Raw genomic sequence first — 24,512 nt, 5'->3', positions numbered from 1 at the left:
AGACATATTTAGCAGAGGGCCCCACGGCACATAGACATATTTAGCAGAGGGCCCCACGGCACATAGACATTTTTAGCAGAGGCCTCATGGCGCATAGATATTTAACAGAGCCCCCATGGCACATAGACATTTAACAACGTAGCCTCAGTAGAGTTGTAATCAGTTTAATAAAGTACAATTCTCCCTTATCTCACCCAATTCTAAGCCGACAGAGCAGAGCTCCCCACAGCCGACAGAGCAGAGCTCCCCACAGCCGACAGAGCAGAGCTCCCCACAGCCGACAGAGCAGAGCTCCCCACAGCCGACAGAGCAGAGCTCCCCACAGCCGACAGAGCAGAGCTCCCCACAGCCGACAGAGCAGAGCTCCCCACAGCCGACAGAGCAGAGCTCCCCACAGCCGACAGAGCAGAGCTCCCCACAGCCGACAGAGCAGAGCTCCCCACAGCCGACAGAGCAGAGCTCCCCACAGCCGACAGAGCAGAGCTCCCCACAGCCGACAGAGCAGAGCTCCCCACTGCATATAGACATAATGAACAAGGTAGCCTCGGCACAGTTGTAAACAAAGTTTAAAAAATAAATTAAGTACAATTCTCACCTAAACCCTTTCCCCCCCTGCTCCTCAGCAGAGTGGGGCAGAATGAATGCAGAGGGTCCCCGCAGAGCCGTCCCCGACCCACACAGTACACAATGCAGAGCCAGCAATCCGGGGCTCCCTGCAGAGCCAATGTACAGCCCTCCCCCCCAACAGAGCAAAATACTAAGGCTTAAGGAAGAACACAATGCAGAGACCCCAGGCACACGGAGTACACACTGCAGAACCTACACGGAGTACACACTGCAGAACCTACACACCGCCTTCCAGGTAGAGAACACAATGAAGCAATAAAAAAACACATTGCTCTCCTATCCCCCATTTCCCCGCTTCTCCTCAACAGTGAGGCGCGCAATGACTGACGTGCATAGACGTCACCGGAAGCCCTCCTCCATCATGGATTTCATCTGTGGGGGCAAGCATCACGCTGATACAGTTGAATGCATGATGGAAGGTGGCAACGGGCCCTAGAGAAATGTCAAGCTCCCCCAAACCAATCACGGCGTACAACAGCTCTTACCTTGCTCTGACGTACGATTGGCGCGCTTTTAGCCAGCATGACGATGCACGTGGCAGGTATTTATAGAGCGCGGGTCGACACGTGCACCGGAAGTGCGTCATCTTCAGTACCGTGTCACGTGGGTGATCACGAGTTGTCATGGCCGTGGGTAGAGACTGGCGCATGCGCAGGGGCAGTTATGTAGGAGGCGTGTAGAAGGAGCAGGTAGTGTAACTATGTCATGACAGCGGGCGAACGCCCACGCATGCGTGCTTGGAACTGAGTGGCAGCTCTGCACTGTAGAGACTCCGCTCCTCCCGTGACGTTATCCCTCTAAGGCGCAGCCCCAGTCTAGACAAGAGCAGCTGATTGGTACTGGTGAGTATACATACGGTTGTGGCTAAATCCCAGTCGGCTAAAGGCCCTGGTCCTTCTGTGCACTGGGATTTAGCTTTCTCACACAGAGTCGGCTATTTCCTGGTTGTCAGAGGGACCAGGTCCTTTAGCCAGCTTGGATTTATCCTGCTCTATATAAGAATGCTAAATCCCAGTAGATAGGACACTTATTGTATATAGATAGATATCAATACTGTCATGTCATTTTTTGAGCTGCAGCCTAGATATGACATCTGATTACACATTTATTTATACGTGACAATTATACACAAGAATTTTCCCCTAAATCCCAGTGTGTACAATATTCTGCGCCAATCTGATCCGCGTCCCATTTTATTTACTGGTGATCATTTTTGTAGATTACACAACCACAGATTTTTTCCATGCATGCACCTAGGAGTGTTTTAACCCTCAGGCGATTTTCCATTTTTTAACATTTTTTTCCTTCCCATAACTTATTTTTCCATCCACATCGCCTTTTGTGATTTTTTTTTTTAATTTTGGCGGGACGTTCTTATTGATACCATTTTGGCGCGGATACCATGTTTTGATCACCTTCTATTTCATTTTATTGCAATGTTGTGGCAACCAAAAAAAAAGTCATTATGGCGTTTCGAGTTTTTTTCTCTTTGTGTCGTTTACTGATCAGATTATTATTATTATTATTTATTGTTATAGCGCCATTTATTCCATGGCGCTTTACATGTGAGGAGGGGTATACATAATAAAAACAAGTACAATAATCTTAAACAATACAAGTCATAACTGGTACAGGAGGAGTGAGGACCCTGCCCGCGAAGGCTCACAATCTACAAGGGATGGGTGAGGATACAGTAGGTGAGGGTAGAGATGGTCATGCAGCGGTTTGGTTGATCGGTGGTTACTGCAGGTTGTAGGCTTGTCTGAAGAGGTCTTCATGTTCTTTTTGAAGGTTTCGATGGTAGATTATTTTACATTTTGATTGGTCAGACCTTTCTGAACACATTAATTCCAAATTTCCAATTTATTTTTTTTAAATGGAGCAAAAGTGATATTTTTTTTTTCTTATATTTTTATGATATATGACGTAACTACACCATGCGTTGTGAAGGGGTCAATACTATAAGTATTGGCCAAATGGACCTAATCCTTCTGCCGACTTGGATTTAGCCTGCTCTCTGTGAGAAAGCTAAATCCCAGTCGGCTAAAGGTCCAGGTGCCTGTGAGTGTTTTAATACTAGATCTAGTAGGTTAAAGGACCAGGTCCCTCTGTGCACTGGGATTTAGCTTTCTCAGGCCAGTCTCACATGTCCAGATAATTCCGGTACCGGAAAAATCGGTACCGGAATTATCTGTGTCCGTGTGCCGGTGCGTTTCTGTAGCACATCAGTGTGCCCACTGGGTACCACACGCACCGTGCCGGAGACAGCGCTAAAGTTTAGCGCTGTCCTCTGCATCACGCTGAAGCCCCATTCATATCTTCCCTGCAGCAGTGTTTGCTGTAGAGAAGATATTAATAATAGTGTGTAAAATCCAGGTCCCCACCCCCTGTGCGCCCCCCCTCACTGTGATTAAAATACGTGGGGCTGCTCATTTACAGTAATGAATATGTGGCTCCACCCCTATGGGAGGTGGAGCCGCATATTCATTACTGTAAATGAGCGGCCCCACGTGACCGCTCATTCAGTACAAGGTGCGGCCAGGACAGGAAGCAGCGAGGGAGCCGGGAGCTGGGTGAGTACTTTAATCACAGTGGGGGGGTGCACAGGGGGTGGGAGGGGGGTGGGGACCTGGATCTGGATTTTACACACTATTATTCATATCTTCTCTACAGCAAACGCTGCTGCAGGGAAGATATGAATGGCGGATTCAGCACCAGTGGGGGGACAGCGCTTAATGTAGCCCTGTCTACTGCATGGCACACGGACTGCACACGGACCCATTGACTTTAATGGGTCCGAGTAATCCGTGCGCTCCCACGAACACTGACATGTCTCCGTGTTTGGCACACGGAGACACGGTCCGCAAAAAATCAATGACATCTGCACAGATGCATTGATTTTAATGTGTGTACGTGTGTCAGTGGCTCCGGTACGTGAGGAAACTGTCACCTCACGTACCGGAGCCACTGACGTATGAAACCGGCCTCACACAGAGCCGGCTATTTCCTGGTTGTCAGAGGGACCAGGTCCTTTAGCCCAGGGGTCCCCAACTCCAGTCCTCAAGGCCCACCAACAGGTCATGTTTTCAGGATTTCCTTTGCATTGTACAGGTGGTGCAATTATTACCTGGGCAAGACTAAGTAAATCCTGAAAACATGACATGTTGGTGGGCCTTGAGGACTGGAGTTGGGGACCCCTGCTTTAGCCGACTTGGATTTAGCCTGCTCTATATAAGAATGCTAAATCCCAGTAGATAGAAGGACCCTTATTGTATATAGATACATATGAATCCTGTCATGTGCTTTTTTGCAGTAATATTGAGCCGTAGACAAAATATGACATCTGATTACACATTTATTTATACGTGACATTTATACGCAAGAATTTTCCCCTTAATCCCAGTGTGTACAATATTCTGCGCCAATCTCTTCTGCGTCCCGTTTTATTTACTGGTGATCATTTTTGTAGATCAGACAACCACAGATTTTTTCCATGCATGCACCTAGGAGTGTTTTAACCCTCGGGCGGTTTTCCTTTTTTTTAAAAAAAAAAAAAAAATTTCCTTCCCATAACTTATTTATTTTTCCATCCACATCGCCGTTGGGGATTTTTTTTTGTTTTGGCGGGACGTTCTTATGCCATTTTGGCGCGGATACCATTTTTTGATCACCTCTTATTTCATTTTATTGCAATGTTGCGGCGACCAAAAAAAGTCATTATGGTGTTTCGAGTTTTTTTCTCGTTATGCCGTTTACCAATCAGATTATTTTACATTTTGATTGGTCGGACCTTTCTGAACACATCAATTCCAAATTTGTGTATTTTTTTTTAATTGAGCAAAAGCAATATTTTTTTTTCTTATATTTCTATGATATATGATGTAACTGCATCATGCGTTGTGAAGGGGTTAATACTATAATTATTGGCCAAATGGACCAGGTCCTTCTGCCAACTTGGATTTAGCCTGCTCTCTGTGAGAAAGCTAAATCACGGTCGGCTAAAGGACCAGGTCCCTGTGAGTGTTTTAATACTAGATCTAGCAGGCTAAAGGACCAGGTCAGGGGCTGACTGGCAAATTTTGGCCTAGGGGGCAAGCACACCGCAGTGGCCCATGAGTAGTGGCTCATCCTTAAAGGGAACCTGTCACCCCGTTTTTTGAGATTAAGATATAAATACTGTTAAATAGGGCCTGCGCTGCGTGTTACTATAGTGTATGTAGTGTACCCCGATTCCCCACCTATGCTGAGAAATAACTTACCAAAGTCGCCGTTTTCGCCTGTCAATCAGGCTGGTCAGGTCGGGAGGGCGTGTTCACAGCGCTGGTTCTTCCTCAGCTTTACGTTGGTGGCGTAGTGGTGTGCGCCTGTTGAAGTGACTAATCCACTGTGGGCACGTGAACAAGCAGCGCGCGATCTGCGCTGTCATCCCTTTCGTCGGTGGGGGCGGCCATCTTCCTGGGGCCGCGCGTGCGCAGATCGAGTGCTCTGCTGCACGGGGCTTCAGGAAAATGGCCGCGGGATGCCGCGCGTGTGCATTAAAGATCGCGGTGGCCATTTTCCCAAAGCCGAGTTTGCATCTCGGCTTTGGGAAAATGGCCGCCGCGATCTCTAATGCGCACACGCGGCATCCCGCGGCCATTTTCCTGAAGCCCCGTGCAGCAGAGCACTCGATCTGCGCACGCGCGGCCCCAGGAAGATGGCCGCCCCCAGCGACGAAAGGGATGACAGCGCAGATCGCGCGCTGCTTGTTCACGTGCCCACAGTGGATTAGTCACTTCAACAGGCGCACACCACTACGCCACCAACGTAAAGCTGAGGAAGAACCAGCGCTGTGAACAAGCCCTCCCGACCTGACCAGCCTGATTGACAGGCGAAAACGGCGACTTTGGTAAGTTATTTCTCAGCATAGGTGGGGAATCGGGGTACACTACATACACTATAGTAACACACAGCGCAGGCCCTATTTAACAGTATTTATATCTCAATCTCAAAAAACGGGGTGACAGGTTCCCTTTAAAGGGGTTATCGGATCTTATGCTACATGTCTACAGTCACTATGTGTGAATCCTCATATCGTGCGCACTGTGCACTGTGAAGATTCTCTGGTGCCGTCAACAGGTGGTCTTGTGACCACAAGCATGCAATATATATATATTACCAGCCACATTTCGACTAGACTGTTTTGGGCCTTGTTCAATACAGTTTAATTAGGCCATGCAAGTCTACTCGGCATGTGACCGCATGTATGCAAATCACAAACTTGCAGCCAGACACCCACCAAATAACCACACCTCTGCGAGCAATGTGAGAAGCACAAGTCTGCAGTCACATAGAATGACACAGAGTGAATGCACCAATGACACACACACACACGCACAGCCCCACTGTATAATGACACACATGCACAGCCCCACTGCATAATTACACACACGCACAGCCCCACTGCATAATTACACACACGCACAGTTCCACTGTATAATGACACACACGCACAGCCCCACTGTATAATTACACACACGCACAGCCCCACTATATAATGACAGACATGCACAGCCCCACTGTATAATGACACACACACGCACAGCCCCACTGTATAATGACACACACACACGCACAGCCCCAATGTATAATGACACACACGCACAGCCCCACTGCATAATTACACACACACGCACAGCCCCACTGTATAATGACACACACGCACAGCCCCACTGTATAATGACACACACGCACAGCCCCACTGCATAATTACACACACGCACAGCCCCACTGTATAATGACACACACGCATAGCCCCACTGTATAATGACACACACACGCACAGCCCCACTGTATAATGACACACACACACGCACAGCCCCAATGTATAATGACATACACACACACAGCTCACACACATGCACGCAGCTCACACACACGCACACAGCTCACACACATGCACACAGCTCACACACACACACACACGCAGCCCACACGCAGCTCACACATACACGCAGCTCACACACACGCAGCTCACACACACACATGCAGCATCACACACGTAGCTCACACACACATGCAGCTCTGACACAAATGCATCACACACACGCAGCTCACACACACGCAGCTCTGACACAAATGCATCACACACATGCAGCCATCACACACGCAGCCATCACACACGCAGCCATCACACACACGCAGCCATCACACACACGCAGCCATCACATACACACCAGATACCTCATACACACATGAAACACATGCAGCATCACACACACACACCAGATACCTCATACACACATCACACAATCTCCTCTGTGGTGCAGGGGCGGTTGATGTCCACATGCAGCTCTTCAGTTTCTCCTGCTCACAGCTCTGCACTGTCCCGGCACCTCCCCCGTGTCTCCTTCTCTGCCGGGATAACAGATAAGAGCAGGAGAAGCTGGAGCTCCATGCACACACAGGCCGGTATGCTGACCTTTCATCTTGATTACTGCTGGCTCTGTCCCTCAGAGTGGCAGTGCCGCACAGGAGCCTGCTCATCACATACTGCTGCAGCCTACATGTCGAGGCTGCTGGCGAGATGATGCCGACCCGCGCACTACAGGTGCGCTATGTATTGAAGCGATGGCCGGGGGACCACCATGGTGCAGGAAGACTACTGTACACAAGATGAGGTGCAAACAACAAAGGATAGATTTATTGGGAGACAGGGAATGGAAGGTCAGGGATGGTGCAAACAGGGGTTTACAATAACAAAAGATAATGCACATGAGTTATCTTGTCTGTAAAATAGCACCGTGCTTCAACAATTACAAACTGAGTCTGTCTCAAAAGCAACTTTACACAACAAAACAAATATAAATGCTACTCTGCATATAACCTCCCTGGCCTTTACTACATAGGCCACATGGCTACCGTGCTCTAACTACTGAAGCCTGCACTAGGCCCTAACAGGTGCACCATACAGGAACAAACTCACGGTGATGTTGGGGACACAGGTCCAGTCCCAGGGGGCCCCCGAAGTCCAAAACGGTGGTGCGCACGGATTCCTGTCAGCTCTGCAAAGCGTGGTCTTCTCCTTGCTCCTGGAAACTGTAGTCCCCTTCTCAGTATCTTCGTGGCTTCACAAACCAGCACAGAACAGCCACTGTTGTGGATTCTGTTTTTGGGCTCCCTCTGGTGGTTACAGATGGTACTGGGTGACTTGTGTTCTCTGCTGTCTCTGGTGTCCACCTGTTCTATCAGGATATGGGAGTTTCCTATTTAACCTGGCTTTCTTGTCATTTCCTCGCCGGCTATCAATGTAATCAGTGTGTCTTGTTACCTCTGCTTCCCGCTTCTGTATTCTTCAGGACAAGCTAAGTTTTTGATTTTCCTGTTCCACGTTTTGCTTAATTTTTGTTTTAGTCCAGCTTGCAGATATGTGATTCCTTTTTGCTGGTTGCTCTAGTGGGCTGATATTACTCCTCATGTTCCATGAGTTGGAATATGAGTTCAAGTAATTTCAGGATGGTTTTTTGTAGGGTTTTTCGCTGACCGCGCAGTTCACTTTTGTATCCTCTGCTATCTAGCTTTAGCGGGCCTCATTTTGCTGAATCTGTTTTCATAACTACGTATGTGCTTTCCTCTCATTTCACCGTCATTACATGTGGGGGGCTGCTATTTCTGTGGGGTGTTTCTCTGGAGGCAAGAGAGGTCTGTGTTTCTTCTAATAGGGAAAGTTAGTTCTTCGGCTGGCGCGAGACGTCTAGGAATCATCGTAGGCACGTTCCCCGGCTACAGCTAGTTGTGTGTTGAGGTTCAGGATCGCGGTCAGCTCAGTTTCCATCACCCTAGAGCTTGTTTTGTTTTTTGTGCTTGTCCTTTTGTGATCCCCTGCCATTGGGATCATGACAGTATAGCCGGCCAAAAAGTGGTAATCGTATTGGCTGAAGTAGGAGGAAAAGTAGTCTTAGGAAGTTTTTTTTTTTTTCTCCCCTCAGAGTTTGCTGCCTAGCCTTAATTGCAGCCTTGCTGCGTCTTACCTCCTCTTAATCCTTGAATGGCTCTGACCTCAGCTGTTTATCATGGACGTCCAGAGTTTGGCTTCCAGCCTGAATAATCTTGCTGCTAAGGTTCAAAATATACAAGATTTTGTTGTACATGCTCCTATGTCTGAACCTAGAATTCCTATCCCAGAGTTTTTTTCTGGAGATAGATCTAGTTTTCTGAATTTTAGGAACAATTGCAAGTTGTTTCTTTCTTTGAAATCTCGCTCTTCTGGAGACCCTGCTCAGCAAGTCAAGATTGTTATATCTTTCCTGCGGGGTGACCCTCAGAATTGGGCATTTGCATTGGCACCAGGGGATCCTGCGTTGCTCAATGTGGATGCGTTTTTTCTGGCATTGGGTTTGCTCTATGAGGAACCTAACCTAGAGATTCAGGCTGAAAAAGCTTTATTGGCTCTCTTTCAGGGGCAAGATGAAGCAGAAATATATTGTCAGAAATTTCGGAAATGGTCGGTGCTTACTCAGTGGAATGAGTGCGCCCTGGCTGCAAGATTCAGAGATGGCCTTTCTGAGGCCATTAAAGATGTCATGGTGGGGTTCCCTGTGCCTACAGGTCTGAATGAGTCTATGACTATGGCTATTCAGATTGATCGGCGTTTACGGGAGCGCAAACCTGTGCACCGTTTGGCGGTGTCTTCTGAACAGGCACCTGAGACAATGCAATGTGATAGAATTCAGTCCAGAAGTGAACGGCAAAACTATAGGTGGAAAAATGGGTTGTGTTTTTATTGTGGTGATTCAGCTCATGTTATATCAGCATGCTCTAAACGCACAAAAAAGGTTGATAAGTCTGTTGCCATTAGTACTTTACAGTCTAAGTTCACTTGTCTGTGACTCTGATTTGTTCTTTATCAGCCATTTCCGTCGATGCCTATGTGGATTCAGGCGCTGCCCTGAGTCTTATGGATTGGTCATTTGCCAACCGCTGTGGGTTTAGTCTGGAGCCTCTGGAAGTCCCTATTCCTTTGAAAGGAATTGACTCTACACCTTTGGCTATGAATAAACCTCAGTACTGGACACAAGTGACCATGCGTATGACTCCCGTTCATCAGGAGGTGATTCGCTTCCTGGTACTGTATAATTTACATGATGTCTTAGTGCTTGGTCTGCCATGGTTACAAACTCATAACCCAGTCTTGGACTGGAAAACGATGTCTGTGTTAAGCTGGGGATGTCTGGGGGTTCATGATGATGCACCTCCGATTTCTATCGCTTCATCTACTCCTTCTGAGGTTCCGGTATTTTTGTCTGATTATCGGGATGTTTTTGAGGAGCCTAAGCTCAATTCGCTTCCTCCTCACAGGGATTGCGATTGTGCTATAGATTTAATTCCTGGCAGTAAATTTCCTAAAGGTCGTTTGTTCAATCTGTCAGTGCCAGAGCATACTGCTATGCGGGATTATGTTAAGGAGTCCTTGGAAAAGGGACATATCCGTCCATCTTCGTCCCCTTTGGGAGCAGGTTTTCTTTTTGTGGCCAAAAAAGATGGTTCCTTGAGGCCTTGTATAGATTACCGTCTTTTGAATAAGATTACAGTTAAATATCAGTATCCTTTGCCATTGTTGACTGATTTGTTCGCTCGCATTAAGGGGGCTAAATGGTTCACTAAGATTGATCTTCGGGGTGCGTATAATCTTGTGCGGATAAAGCAGGGTGATGAGTGGAAAACTGCATTTAATACGCCTGAGGGCCATTTTGAGTATTTGGTGATGCCTTTTGGACTTTCTAATGCTCCTTCTGTCTTCCAGTCCTTTATGCACGATATTTTCCGTGAATATCTGGATAAATTTATGATTGTGTATTTGGATGATGTTTTGGTTTTTTCGGATGACTGGGAGTCCCATGTTCAGCAGGTCAGGAAGGTGTTTCAGGTCCTGCGGGCCAATTCTTTGTTTGTAAAAGGTTCAAAGTGTCTCTTTGGAGTCCAGAAGATTTCTTTTTTGGGGTATATTTTTTCCCCTTCTACTATTGAGATGGATCCCGTCAAGGTTCAGGCTATTTGTGACTGGACGCAGCCTACATCTCTTAAGAGTCTACAGAAGTTCTTGGGCTTTGCTAATTTTTATCGTCGTTTCATAACTAATTTTTCTAGTGTTGTTAAGCCTTTGACGGATTTGACTAAGAAGGGTGCTGATGTTGCTGATTGGTCTCCTGCGGCTGTGGAGGCCTTTCAGGAACTTAAGCGCCGGTTTTCTTCTGCTCCTGTGTTGCGTCAGCCAGATGTTTCGCTTCCTTTTCAGGTTGAGGTTGATGCTTCCGAGATTGGAGCAGGGGCAGTTTTGTCACAGAGAAGCTCCGATTGCTCAGTGATGAAGCCATGTGCGTTCTTTTCTAGAAAGTTTTCGCCCACTGAGCGGAATTATGATGTTGGTAATCGGGAGCTTTTGGCCATGAAGTGGGCATTTGAGGAGTGGCGTCATTGGCTTGAGGGTGCTAGACATCGTGTGGTGGTCTTGACTGATCACAAAAATCTGATTTACCTTGAGTCTGCCAAGCGTCTGAATCCTAGACAGGCTCGTTGGTCACTGTTTTTCTCCCGTTTCGATTTTGTGGTTTCATACCTGCCAGGTTCAAAGAATATGAAGGCGGATGCTCTTTCTAGGAGTTTTGTGCCTGACTCCCCTGGAAATTCTGAGCCCACTGGTATCTTTAGGGATGGGGTGATTTTGTCGGCTGTCTCCCCAGACTTGCGACGTGCTTTGCAGGAATTTCAGGCGGATAAACCTGATCGTTGTCCGCCTGAAAGACTGTTTGTTCCGGATAATTGGACCAGTAGAGTCATCTCCGAGGTCCATTCTTCTGCGTTGGCAGGTCATCCTGGAATATTTGGTACTAGAGACTTGGTGGCCAGGTCTTTTTGGTGGCCTTCCTTGTCGAGGGATGTGCGTTCTTTTGTGCAGTCTTGTGAAGTTTGCGCTCGGGCTAAGCCTTGCTGTTCTCGGGCCAGTGGATTGTTGTCACCTTTGCCTATCCCGAAGAGGCCTTGGACGCACATTTCCATGGACTTTATTTCGGATCTCCCTGTCTCTCAAAAAATGTCCGTCATCTGGGTTGTGTGTGACCACTTTTCTAAGATGGTTCATCTGGTACCCTTGCCTAAGTTACCTTCCTCCTCTGAGTTGGTCCCTCTGTTTTTTCAGAACGTGGTTCGTTTGCATGGGATTCCGGAGAACATCGTTTCTGACAGGGGATCCCAGTTTGTGTCTAGATTTTGGCGGACGTTCTGTGCTAAGATGGGCATTGATTTGTCCTTTTCGTCTGCATTCCATCCTCAGACGAATGGCCAGACGGAACGAACTAATCAGACCTTGGAAACTTATTTAAGGTGTTTTGTTTCTGCTAATCAAGATGACTGGGTTACCTTTTTGCCGCTTGCCGAATTTGCCCTTAATAATCGGGCTAGTTCTGCTACCTTGGTTTCTCCTTTCTTTTGTAATTCGGGGTTTCATCCTCGTTTTTCCTCTGGTCAGGTGGAGCCTTCTGATTGTCCTGGAGTGGACATGGTGGTGGATAGGTTGCATCAGATTTGGAGTCATGTGGTGGACAATTTGAAGTTGTCCCAGGAGAGGGCTCAGCAGTTTGCTAATCGCCGTCGCCGCGTGGGTCCTCGACTTCGTGTTGGGGACTTGGTGTGGTTGTCTTCTCGTTTTGTTCCTATGAAGGTCTCTTCTCCTAAGTTCAAGCCTCGGTTTATCGGTCCCTATAGGATCTTGGAAATTCTTAACCCTGTGTCGTTTCGTTTGGATCTCCCGGCATCGTTTGCTATTCATAATGTGTTCCATCGGTTGTTGTTGCGGAAGTATGAGGTACCTGTTGTTCCTTCGCTTGAGCCTCCTGCTCCGGTGCTGGTGGAGGGAGAATTGGAGTATGTTGTGGAGAAGATCTTGGATTCTCGTGTTTCCAGACGGAGACTCCAGTATTTGGTCAAGTGGAAGGGTTATGGTCAGGAGGATAATTCTTGGGTGGTTGCCTCTGATGTTCATGCTGCTGATTTGGTCCGTGCATTTCATAGGGCTCATCCTGGTCGCCCTGGTGGTTCTCGTGAGGGTTCGGTGACCCCTCTTCAAGGGGGGGGTACTGTTGTGGATTCTGTTTTTGGGCTCCCTCTGGTGGTTACAGATGGTACTGGGTGACTTGTGTTCTCTGCTGTCTCTGGTGTCCACCTGTTCTATCAGGATATGGGAGTTTCCTATTTAACCTGGCTTTCTTGTCATTTCCTCGCCGGCTATCAATGTAATCAGTGTGTCTTGTTACCTCTGCTTCCCGCTTCTGTATTCTTCAGGACAAGCTAAGTTTTTGATTTTCCTGTTCCACGTTTTGCTTAATTTTTGTTTTAGTCCAGCTTGCAGATATTTGATTCCTTTTTGCTGGTTGCTCTAGTGGGCTGATATTACTCCTCATGTTCCATGAGTTGGAACATGAGTTCAAGTAATTTCAGGATGGTTTTTTGTAGGGTTTTTCGCTGACCGCGCAGTTTACTTTTGTATCCTCTGCTATCTAGCTTTAGCGGGCCTCATTTTGCTGAATCTGTTTTCATAACTACGTATGTGCTTTCCTCTCATTTCACCGTCATTACATGTGGGGGGCTGCTATTTCTGTGGGGTGTTTCTCTGGAGGCAAGAGAGGTCTGTGTTTCTTCTAATAGGGAAAGTTAGTTCTTCGACTGGCGCGAGACGTCTAGGAATCATCGTAGGCACGTTCCCCGGCTACAGCTAGTTGTGTGTTGAGGTTCAGGATCGCGGTCAGCTCAGTTTCCATCACCCTAGAGCTTGTTTTGTTTTTTGTGCTTGTCCTTTTGTGATCCCCTGCCATTGGGATCATGACAAGCCACCCTTTGCTGTAACCGGGAAAGTCTATTTAGCAAACTCAGTTCGTCTCATGCTGTGTAATCTTTCTTGCAGCCAAAGTTCCTTCTTCCGGCCAGAACAGCACAAAGTTCTCTCAGTCCTCTCTAGAAACTTCCTCTCTCCATGCTGCTTCAGCTCTCTGCTCCCAGCACAGACCAGCTCATAACACCCATAAGAGTAGGGGAGAAAAGCAGAACATACCATCACACCAGACAAGGGGATGCAGCCTCTTAAAGTGATAGCGTGTTTCTCATTGTCCATAACAGCACCACCCTCTTACATGCCTCCCTTCTTAATGATGGTCGTCCTCGGCCATCGCAGCATCAGGGTAAAAGTGTAATGGAGGAGGCAACAAAGGTGTAAAAACAGACAGAGCACACTGTTCTACATATCGGACTGGTGGAACCCCTGCATTAGACCTCTGGGATCTCCGAAGCTCTTGGCTGTCAGGCAAGGCTTGACTATCTTCCAGAGGAACACTTGTTGCAGGGGACATTGTGAGCTCTGGTCTGGTCTCCTCCTCGCATGGCGGTACTGGTACATCCATGGGATTACCGTCTCTGGGCGGCTGAGGATCCCCTACTGTGTCAGGGACGGTTCACCACTCATCATCAATTTGGTCATCAGGCATGACAGATTCCGGAAGTGGAGTGGCGCCTTCAGGCGACAATGGCATAGAACAGACCTCAGACCGGCAAGGCCGCAGCATATTTCTGTGAAGTACTCTAGGGGCAGATGCCCCATCTTCAATCTGTACCTTGTAGACAGGGCCGTTAGCATACACTCGCTTGATAACCTTGTATGGCTGTACTTCCCATCTCTCACTTAGTTTTCCCTTAGGGCGTTTCTCTCTGACCGATATTCGGTCTCCAGGTTGGAGCGGTAACTCTTGAGTTGGTTTGCGGGTCGTATGTTCTTTTTCTTGCAGTTGCTGACCCACCAACCGCTGTATCGTTTGCAAACGTTGCCGATGCTCTTTCACCCATGAGGTGACAGTTCGCTCCATCAGCTCCTCTGGCTGTTCCAAATTCAGCTCAATGATCTCTCGTCCAGCTCTTCCAAACAACAGTAGATAGGGGGTATAACCCGTGGTGGAGTGGACCCGATTGTTGTAGGTCCAGACCAATTCTGGCAGATAGTCTGGCCAACACACCTTCTTATCCTCCTCCAATGTTCTCAGCATCTGAAGCAAGGTTCTGTTGAAGCGTTCGCAAGCTCCATTGCCTTGAGGATGGTAAGGGGTGGTCCGGGACCGCTCGATGCCATACATGCGATACAATTCTTCCATCACCTTGCCTTGGAAACATGCGCCTTGGTCAGAGTGGATGCGCTTTGGACACCCATACACCCGGATGAAGTCTTGACAGATGGCTCGCGCCGCCGATTCCGCAGTCTGGTCTCTAGTCGGAGTGACTATTGCGAACTTAGAGAAATGATCGGTCATCGCCAAACAGTATTGCAGCCCCCGGGCCGAGTGTCCCACGAGGAGATAGTCGATCATCAAGACTCAGTACTCTTAATGAGGTCACATACTCGACACTGCCGGCAAACCTCTTCCACCACAAGCTCCAAAAGGGGGCAATACACATACCGCTGCAACCATTGGTAGGTCTTTGTAGGGCCGAAGTGCGCTCCGAATTCGTGGGCTTCTTTAGCCATTTCTTGAGCCATTCTTCCTGGGATGACCACTTGCCACCTTACTTCCATATCTTTTGGCTGTTGCCTCTTACGATATAGTACTGACTCTCGCACTTCCAGTCTATCCCACTGGTGCAACACACTCCTCATTTCAGAGACCAGATTATCTCTCTCTTGTTTGCCAGGCTTCCGCTTTTGCGTTACCCACCATTTCATCTGTCTCAGCCCTTCGTCTTCATCCTGAACGTGTCCCCATTCCTCATTGGTTCTCCCCAGGGACCGAGGTAATGCGCAGGCCTCCCTTCTTGACTGGGCCACAACCATTGGGGGCTTGAACTTATTGAAGTCTGAAGTTTCCTCCTCTTCGAGTTGCTCATCAAGATCCCCCACTGGAGTCTCCACAGGCACTCTTGACAGCCCATCCGCATTTGCGTTTTCGGTAGCAGAGCGATAACGGATGGTAAAGTCGAACTTGGCCAGGCGAGCCATCCACCGTTGTTCTAAGGCCCTCAGTTTAGCATTCTCAAGGTGGGCCAGAGGATTATTGTCTGTTCGAACTTGAATTTTGGTACCTGTCAGGAATCCTGCAAACTTTTCTGTCATGGCCCACACCAGGGCCAGGAGCTCTAACCGGAAGGAGCTGTAATTGTGAGGGTTTCTTTCGCTGTCTCGCAGGGACCTGCTAGCATACCCGATAACTCTCTCATGTCCATCCTGTATCTGAGAAAGTACTGCACCGAGTCCATGAAGGCTACCATCGGTGTACAACAGGAACGGTTGATCGAAGTCTGCGTAGGCCAAAATCGGGGCCGAAGTAAGGGCATTCTTTATAGCCTGGAAGGCCTCGTGTTGTCCCTGTGCCCAGGGGATGCGCTGGGTCTTCGGCACTCCAGCGGTCCCCCTCAGCAACTCATTGAGAGGACTGGCCACCTTTGCGAAGTCTTTAACAAACCGGCGGTAGTACCCCGCGAGTCCCAGGAAGGCCTGGAGTTCTCTCACTGTTTGAGGGACTGGCCACTTCTGGATAGCAGCCACTTTTTCTGGTGAGGGTAGAACTCCATCTTGTGACACTATGTGGCCTAGGTACTCGATCTCCCTCTTGAAGAGGTGGCATTTTTTTGGCTTCAACTTCAGGTTATGAGCCCGCAGTCTTCCGAGTACCTGTCCAAGCCAGGCAAAGTGGTCTTCGAATGAGGATGAAAACACAATGATGTCATCCAGATAGATCAGGGTAGCCTCGAAATTTAAATCTCCCAAACACTTTTCCATCAGCCGTTGAAAGGTGCCTGGAGCATTGGAGAGCCCGAAGGGCATCCGGTTAAACTCAAACAGTCCCATAGGTAGAATTAAGGCGGTTTTCTCTCTGTCTTTCTCTGCCACGGCTACTTGCCAGTATCCGCTTGCTAGGTCCAGGGTGGAGAAGTACTTGGCTTTCACCAACGCTGTCAAGGATTCCTCGATGCGGGGCAACGGATACGAGTCTCGAACAGTGCAGGCATTGAGTTTCCTGTAATCTACACAGAACCGGATGGTCCCATCCTTTTTCTTGACGAGCACCAGCGGGGCTGCCCAAGGGCTCTGACTACTCTGCACCACTCCTGAATCCAGCATCTGCCTCAGCACTGTTTTCACCTCTTGGTACATCTTGGGCGGGATCTCCCGGTATTGTTCTCAAATTGGATGAGCTTCCCCAGTCGGGATCTCATGCGTGATGGCTTCAGTACAGCCGAAATCTTCAGCGTGACGGGCAAATGCGGCCTGATTTTCCCACAGCATAGTTTCTATTGCTTGCACACGCTCAGGGCCCATAGCCTTCACATCCACTTCCATTTGCTCAAGGATGAGCCGTCCACTCCACTCCGGGAATGGTGTCTCGTCGTCTCCCGCAGCAACTGCTAGGGTCCACCCCACGCCTTCTTTCGGTGATAGAGACATCTCCTTCTGACTCACCACTTCACCCTGATGTAGGTACACCAGGGCCAGATCTGTCCCTCGTGGCAAGGTGACCTCCCTGGGGCTCACATTCAAAGCTCTTATGGGGACATGTCCTCGCTGGACCACAGCTATCGTACGAGCTAGCATGACTTCTTGATCCACTCCTCCGCCTACCACAGGCTGAACAACCACTTCCAACCCATCAAGGTTGCGGTGAGTCCCCACTGGAAGGTATACTATAGTTTCTCGCTCGGGAGGTAGGATTACAGGTTCTTTACCAGGAGCCCGGATGACCCCTACCGTCTGATAAGATTGCACACTCTTCTGCGTCCCACAGACGTGGATCAGTCGTTGAAGGGCTTCTTGAGTAGGCTTATGTGGAGTAGCCTTCTTCCAATATCCAGGTCCCCGTTTGGTAAACATAATCTGATCGAGTTCACGTAGGATATTCATCCCCAGTACTACAGGCACATCTTTCTTGACAGGCTCCGGGACTAGCAGGATCCTTTTTCTTCCAACTTCTTGCCCACAGATTCGAATATTCATCCACACGACCCCTGTGACCGGAATCGGTTGTTGGTTGGCAGCAAACAAGCGAATCAATATCTCTTTTTCTGGCTTGGCCAGGTTCTGGAAATGCTGCTTGAAGTACGCTTCTGACATCATTGTCACTTGTGACCCGGTATCTACCAGGCAATCCACCAGAACTCCTTCAAATTCAGCACGTAGGATGGGGCTCCCAGCGATCAAGTGTTCATTATGATATGGAGCGGCCTCTCTTCTCGCACTACTGCGGGGGTTGGTAGTTTAACGGCGGCTTCCACTGGCCTTGAGTATAGTTCCGACAGTCTCTGGCAAGGTGCCCCAGTCCTCCACACTCCCAGCATTGAATGCCTCCTCCTCGCCGAGGGGTACTTCGAGCCTGTCCTCGTGCCGCCGATGCCTGACGGGAGGGGGCTTGTTCCCACTGATCCCTTGTCGATCGGGCTGAAGAATGGTTGCATGAGTATGGTGGGTCAGTCTCTTGTAGTTCCCCCACTCTTCGCTCCATCCGGGTCAGTTTCTCTTGCACGTTAACAAGGGACCGCTGCAAGTCTTGCACTACCTGGACCAGCACCTCTTGATGGTTTGGGTCCCCTCTGGAATTGGCACCCTGGACAAGCATCACTCCAGACGCATAGCTTTCTTCTTTACTTCGGGCCACTGTTTCCGCCAGAACTTGACAAAACGTAAGGGCTGGATCTGCCCGGACCCGTTCTGACAGTGCTCACCTCAAGGATGTGTGTTATGGCTGGCAATCAGGCAACACAGCGTGCAGTAATCAGCGCACATACAGAGATCTGGCAAAAACCCAAAACAATAGGACGAGCTCTGAGACGTGGAATCTCTGTAGACTGCAGTACCTGAACTGTCCTCACACAACTGGAAGCAGCAGTGGATTGCGCCTATCAACTACCTATGCAACTCGGCACTGCCTGAGGAGCTGACTAGCCTGAAGATAGAAATACAAGCCTGACTTACCTCAGAGAAATACCCCAAAGGAATAGGCAGCCCCCACATATAATGACTGTTAGCAAGATGAAAAGACAAACGTAGGAATGAAATAGATTCAGCAAAGTGAGGCCCGATATTCTAGACAGAGCGAGGATAGCAAAGAGAACTATGCAGTCTACAAAAAACCCTAAAACGAAAACCACGCAAAGGGGCAAAAAAGACCCACCGTGCCGAACTAACAGCACGGCGGTGCACCCCTTTGCTTCTCAGAGCTTCCAGCAAAAGATAATAACAAGCTGGACAGAAAAAAACAGAAAACAAACTAGAAGCACTTATCTAGCAGAGCAGCAGGCCCAAGGAAAGATGCAGTAGCTCAGATCCAAAACTGGAACATTGACAAGGAGCAAGGAAGACAGACTCAGGTGGAGCTAAATAGCAAGGCAGCCAACGAGCTCACCAAAACACCTGAGGGAGGAAGCCCAGAGACTGCAATACCACTTGTGACCACAGAAGTGAACTCAGCCACAGAATTCACAACAGTACCCCCCCGTTGAGGAGGGGTCACCGAACCCTCACCAGAACCCCCAGGCCGACCAGGATGAGCCACATGAAAGGCACGAACAAGATCTGGGGCATGGACATCAGAGGCAAAAACCCAGGAATTATCTTCCTGAGCATAACCCTTCCATTTGACCAGATACTGGAGTTTCCGTCTAGAGACACGAGAATCCAAAATCTTCTCCACAATATACTCCAATTCCCCCTCCACCAAAACAGGGGCAGGAGGCTCCACAGATGGAACCATAGGTGCCACGTATCTCCTCAACAACGACCTATGGAATACATTATGTATGGAAAAGGAGTCTGGGAGGGTCAGACGAAAAGACACCGGATTGAGAATCTCAGAAATCCTATACGGACCAATAAAACGAGGTTTAAATTTAGGAGAGGAAACCTTCATAGGTATATGACGAGAAGATAACCAAACCAGATCCCCAACACGAAGTCGGGGTCCCACACGGCGTCTGCGATTAGCGAAAAGCTGAGCCTTCTCCTGGGACAAGGTCAAATTGTCCACTACCTGAGTCCAGATCTGCTGCAACCTGTCCACCACATAATCCACACCAGGACAGTCCGAAGACTCAACCTGTCCTGAAGAGAAACGAGGATGGAACCCAGAATTGCAGAAAAATGGAGAGACCAAGGTAGCCGAGCTGGCCCGATTATTAAGGGCGAACTCAGCCAACGGCAAAAATGACACCCAATCATCCTGGTCAGCGGAAACAAAACATCTCAGATATGTTTCCAAGGTCTGATTGGTTCGTTCGGTCTGGCCATTAGTCTGAGGATGGAAGGCCGAGGAAAAAGATAGGTCAATGCCCATCCTACCACAAAAGGCTCGCCAGAACCTCGAGACAAACTGGGAACCTCTGTCAGAAACAATATTCTCAGGAATGCCATGTAAACGAACCACATGCTGGAAGAACAAAGGCACCAAATCAGAGGAGGAAGGCAATTTAACCAAGGGCACCAGATGGACCATTTTAGAAAAGCGATCACAGACCACCCAAATGACAGACATCTTTTGAGAAACGGGAAGGTCAGAAATGAAATCCATCGAAATATGTGTCCAAGGCCTCTTCGGGACCGGCAAGGGCAAAAGCAACCCACTGGCACGTGAACAGCAGGGCTTAGCCCTAGCACAAATTCCACAGGACTGCACAAAAGCACGCACATCCCGCGACAGAGATGGCCACCAGAAGGATCTAGCAACCAACTCCCTGGTACCAAAGATTCCTGGATGACCGGCCAGCACCGAACAATGAAGTTCAGAGATAACTTTACTAGTCCACCTATCAGGGACGAACAGTTTCTCGGCCGGACAACGATCAGGTTTATTAGCCTGAAATTTCTGCAACACTCTCCGCAAATCAGGGGAGATGGCAGACACAATGACTCCTTCCTTGAGGATACTCGCCGGCTCAGATAACCCCGGAGAGTCGGGCACAAAACTCCTAGACAGAGCATCCGCCTTCACATTTTTAGAGCCCGGAAGGTATGAAATCACAAAATCAAAACGAGCAAAAAATAACGACCAACGGGCCTGTCTAGGATTCAAGCGCTTGGCAGACTCAAGATAAGTAAGGTTCTTATGATCAGTCAAAACCACCACGCGATGCTTAGCACCCTCAAGCCAATGACGCCACTCCTCGAATGCCCACTTCATGGCCAGCAACTCTCGGTTGCCCACATCATAATTACGCTCAGCAGCAGAAAATTTCCTGGAAAAGAAAGCACATGGTTTGAACACTGAGCAACCAGAACCTCTCTGTGACAAAACCGCCCCTGCACCAATCTCAGAAGCATCAACCTCGACCTGGAACGGAAGAGAAACATCAGGTTGACACAACACAGGGGCACAGCAAAAACGACGCTTCAACTCCTGAAAAGCTTCCACGGCAGCAGAAGACCAATTAACCAAATCAGCACCCTTCTTGGTCAAATCGGTCAATGGTCTGGCAATGCTAGAAAAATTACAGATGAAGCGACGATAAAAATTAGCAAAGCCCAGGAATTTCTGCAAACTTTTTAGAGATGTCGGCTGAGTCCAATCCTGGATGGCCTGAACCTTAACCGGATCCATCTCGATAGTAGAAAGGGAAAAGATGAACCCCAAAAATGAAACTTTCTGCACACCGAAGAGACACTTTGATCCCTTCACGAACAAGGAATTAGCACGCAGTACCTGGAAAACCATTCTGACTTGCTTTACATGAGACTCCCAATCATCTGAGAAGATCAAAATGTCATCCAAGTAAACAATCAAGAATTTATCCAGATACTCACGGAAAATGTCATGCATAAAAGACTGAAAAACAGATGGAGCATTGGCAAGTCCGAACGGCATCACCAGATACTCAAAATGACCCTCGGGCGTATTAAATGCCGTTTTCCATTCATCTCCCTGCCTGATTCTCACCAGATTATACGCACCACGAAGATCAATCTTAGTAAACCAACTAGCCCCCTTAATCCGAGCAAACAAGTCAGAAATCAATGGCAAGGGATACTGAAACTTAACAGTGATCTTATTAAGAAGGCGGTAATCAATACACGGTCCTTCTTGGCTACAAAAAAGAACCCTGCTCCCAATGGTGACGACGATGGGCGAATATGTCCCTTCTCCAGGGACTCCTTCACATAACTGCGCATAGCGGTGTGTTCAGGTACGGACAAATTAAATAAACGACCCTTAGGGAATTTACTACCAGGAATCAAATCGATAGCACAATCACAATTCCTATGCGGAGGAAGGGCATCAGACTTGGACTCTTCAAATACATCCTGAAAGTCCGACAAGAACTCTGGGATGTCAGAAGGAATGGATGACGAAATAGACAAAAATGGAACATCACCATGTACTCCCTGACAACCCCAGCTGGTTACCGACATAGAGTTCCAATCCAATACTGGATTATGGGTTTGTAGCCATGGCAACCCCAACACGACCACATCATGCAAATTATGCAGTACCAAAAAGCGAATAACTTCCTGATGTGCAGGAGCCATGCACATGGTCAGCTGGGCCCAGTACTGAGGCTTATTCTTGGCCAGAGGTGTAGCATCAATTCCTCTCAACGGAATAGGACACCGCAAAGGCTCCAAGAAAAATCCACAACGTTTAGCATAATCCAAATCCATCAGATTCAGGGCAGCGCCTGAATCCACAAACGCCATGACAGAATATGATGACAAAGAGCACATTAAGGTAATGGACAAAAGGAATTTGGACTGTACAGTACCAATAACGGCAGAGCTATCGAACCGCCTAGTGCGTTTAGGACAATTAGAAATAGCATGAGTAGAATCACCACAATAGAAACACAGTCTGTTCAGACGTCTGTGTTCGTGCCGTTCTACTTTAGTCATAGTCCTGTTGCACTGCATAGGCTCAGGCTTACTCTCAGACAATACCGCCAGATGGTGCACAGATTTACGCTCGCGCAAGCGACGACCGATCTGAATGGCCAAGGACATAGACTCATTCAAACCAGCAGGCATAGGAAATCCCACCATTACATCCTTAAGAGCTTCAGAGAGACCCTTTCTGAACAAAGCCGCTAGTGCAGATTCATTCCACAGAGTGAGTACTGACCATTTTCTAAATTTCTGACAATATACTTCTACATCATCCTGACCCTGGCATAAAGCCAGCAGATTTTTCTCAGCTTGATCCACTGAATTAGGCTCATCGTAAAGCAATCCCAGCGCCTGGAAAAATGCATCAACATTACTCAATGCAGAATCTCCTGGTGCAAGAGAAAACGCCCAGTCCTGTGGGTCGCCGCGCAAAAAAGAAATAATAATCAAAACCTGTTGAATAGGATTACCAGAAGAATGAGGTTTCAAGGCCAAAAATAGCTTACAATTATTTCTGAAGCTCAGGAACTTAGTTCTGTCACCAAAAAACAAATCAGGAATCGGAATTCTTGGTTCTAGCATCGATTTCTGATCAATAGTATCTTGAATCTTTTGTACATTTACAACGAGATTATCCATTGAGGAGCACAGAGCCTGAATATCCATGTCCACAGCTGTGTCCTGAAGCACTCTAATGTCTAGGGGAAAAAAAAGACTGAAGACAGAGCTAAGAAAAAAAAATGATGTCAGGATTTCTTTTTTCCCTCTATTGGAAATCATTGAATTGGCTCCTTGTACTGTTATGGCTGGCAATCAGGCAACACAGCGTGCAGTAATCAGCGCACATACAGAGATCTGGCAAAAACCCAAAACAATAGGACGAGCTCTGAGACGTGGAATCTCTGTAGACTGCAGTACCTGAACTGTCCTCACACAACTGGAAGCAGCAGTGGATTGCGCCTATCAACTACCTATGCAACTCGGCACTGCCTGAGGAGCTGACTAGCCTGAAGATAGAAATACAAGCCTGACTTACCTCAGAGAAATACCCCAAAGGAATAGGCAGCCCCCACATATAATGACTGTTAGCAAGATGAAAAGACAAACGTAGGAATGAAATAGATTCAGCAAAGTGAGGCCCGATATTCTAGACAGAGCGAGGATAGCAAAGAGAACTATGCAGTCTACAAAAAACCCTAAAACGAAAACCACGCAAAGGGGCAAAAAAGACCCACCGTGCCGAACTAACAGCACGGCGGTGCACCCCTTTGCTTCTCAGAGCTTCCAGCAAAAGATAATAACAAGCTGGACAGAAAAAAACAGAAAACAAACTAGAAGCACTTATCTAGCAGAGCAGCAGGCCCAAGGAAAGATGCAGTAGCTCAGATCCAAAACTGGAACATTGACAAGGAGCAAGGAAGACAGACTCAGGTGGAGCTAAATAGCAAGGCAGCCAACGAGCTCACCAAAACACCTGAGGGAGGAAGCCCAGAGACTGCAATACCACTTGTGACCACAGAAGTGAACTCAGCCACAGAATTCACAACAGATGTGCTGTGTAGTCCCAGAATGAATTGCTCCCGGAGTATCCGGTCTTTAGAGCCCATGCCGCCAAATCCATCTGCCTCCTTTCCCTGCACCTCTTCGAACACTTCTTGCAGTGCTGTTGCATACTGAGAAATTCCTTCTTCTCACTGCAGCCTAGAGAAAAATTTGGCGCGAAGATGTCCCGCACTAGCAGTCTCGCCGTAGATCTCTTCCAGGAACTTCATTAGCTCCTTCAAGGTACTGAGGGTGAGTTCTGGTTGTAGGCAGACGTTTCTGCGGGCTTCCCCCTCTAGGGCAGTTAAAGCAATGTCCGCTTCAAGGTCTGGGCTGATGTTATAAATCTTCAGGGTGCATTGCAGCCGGGACACCCAGTCGGACAGTGGCATATTCTTGCCGTCAAACTTTGGGAGCACACTAAATATGGTGCCCATAGGGAGTGTCCTTGCAGGGGTTCCACCAATGCCCACAG

At 48.2% G+C, this 24,512-nt stretch overlaps 1 long non-coding RNA gene across 1 annotated transcript in view; it reads left to right on the top strand.

Annotated features, from left to right (window-relative positions):
* Positions 1-1,281: 1,281 nt before the first annotated feature.
* The window catches only part of LOC138665518 (uncharacterized), a 163,267-nt gene continuing 140,036 nt past the window's right edge, over positions 1,282-24,512 (top strand). Inside the window, exon 1 of the long non-coding RNA XR_011318483.1 lies at positions 1,282-1,469. This is a non-coding gene — a long non-coding RNA (uncharacterized lncRNA). The remainder of the gene's footprint in view (positions 1,470-24,512) is intronic.

The sequence above is a fragment of the Ranitomeya imitator genome, chromosome 2 (assembly GCF_032444005.1).
Source record: "Ranitomeya imitator isolate aRanImi1 chromosome 2, aRanImi1.pri, whole genome shotgun sequence".
In the NCBI taxonomy this organism is placed as follows: Eukaryota; Metazoa; Chordata; class Amphibia; order Anura; family Dendrobatidae; genus Ranitomeya; species Ranitomeya imitator.
Note: the sequence above shows the minus strand (reverse complement) of the source record. Positions and strands in the feature narration are given on the sequence as shown.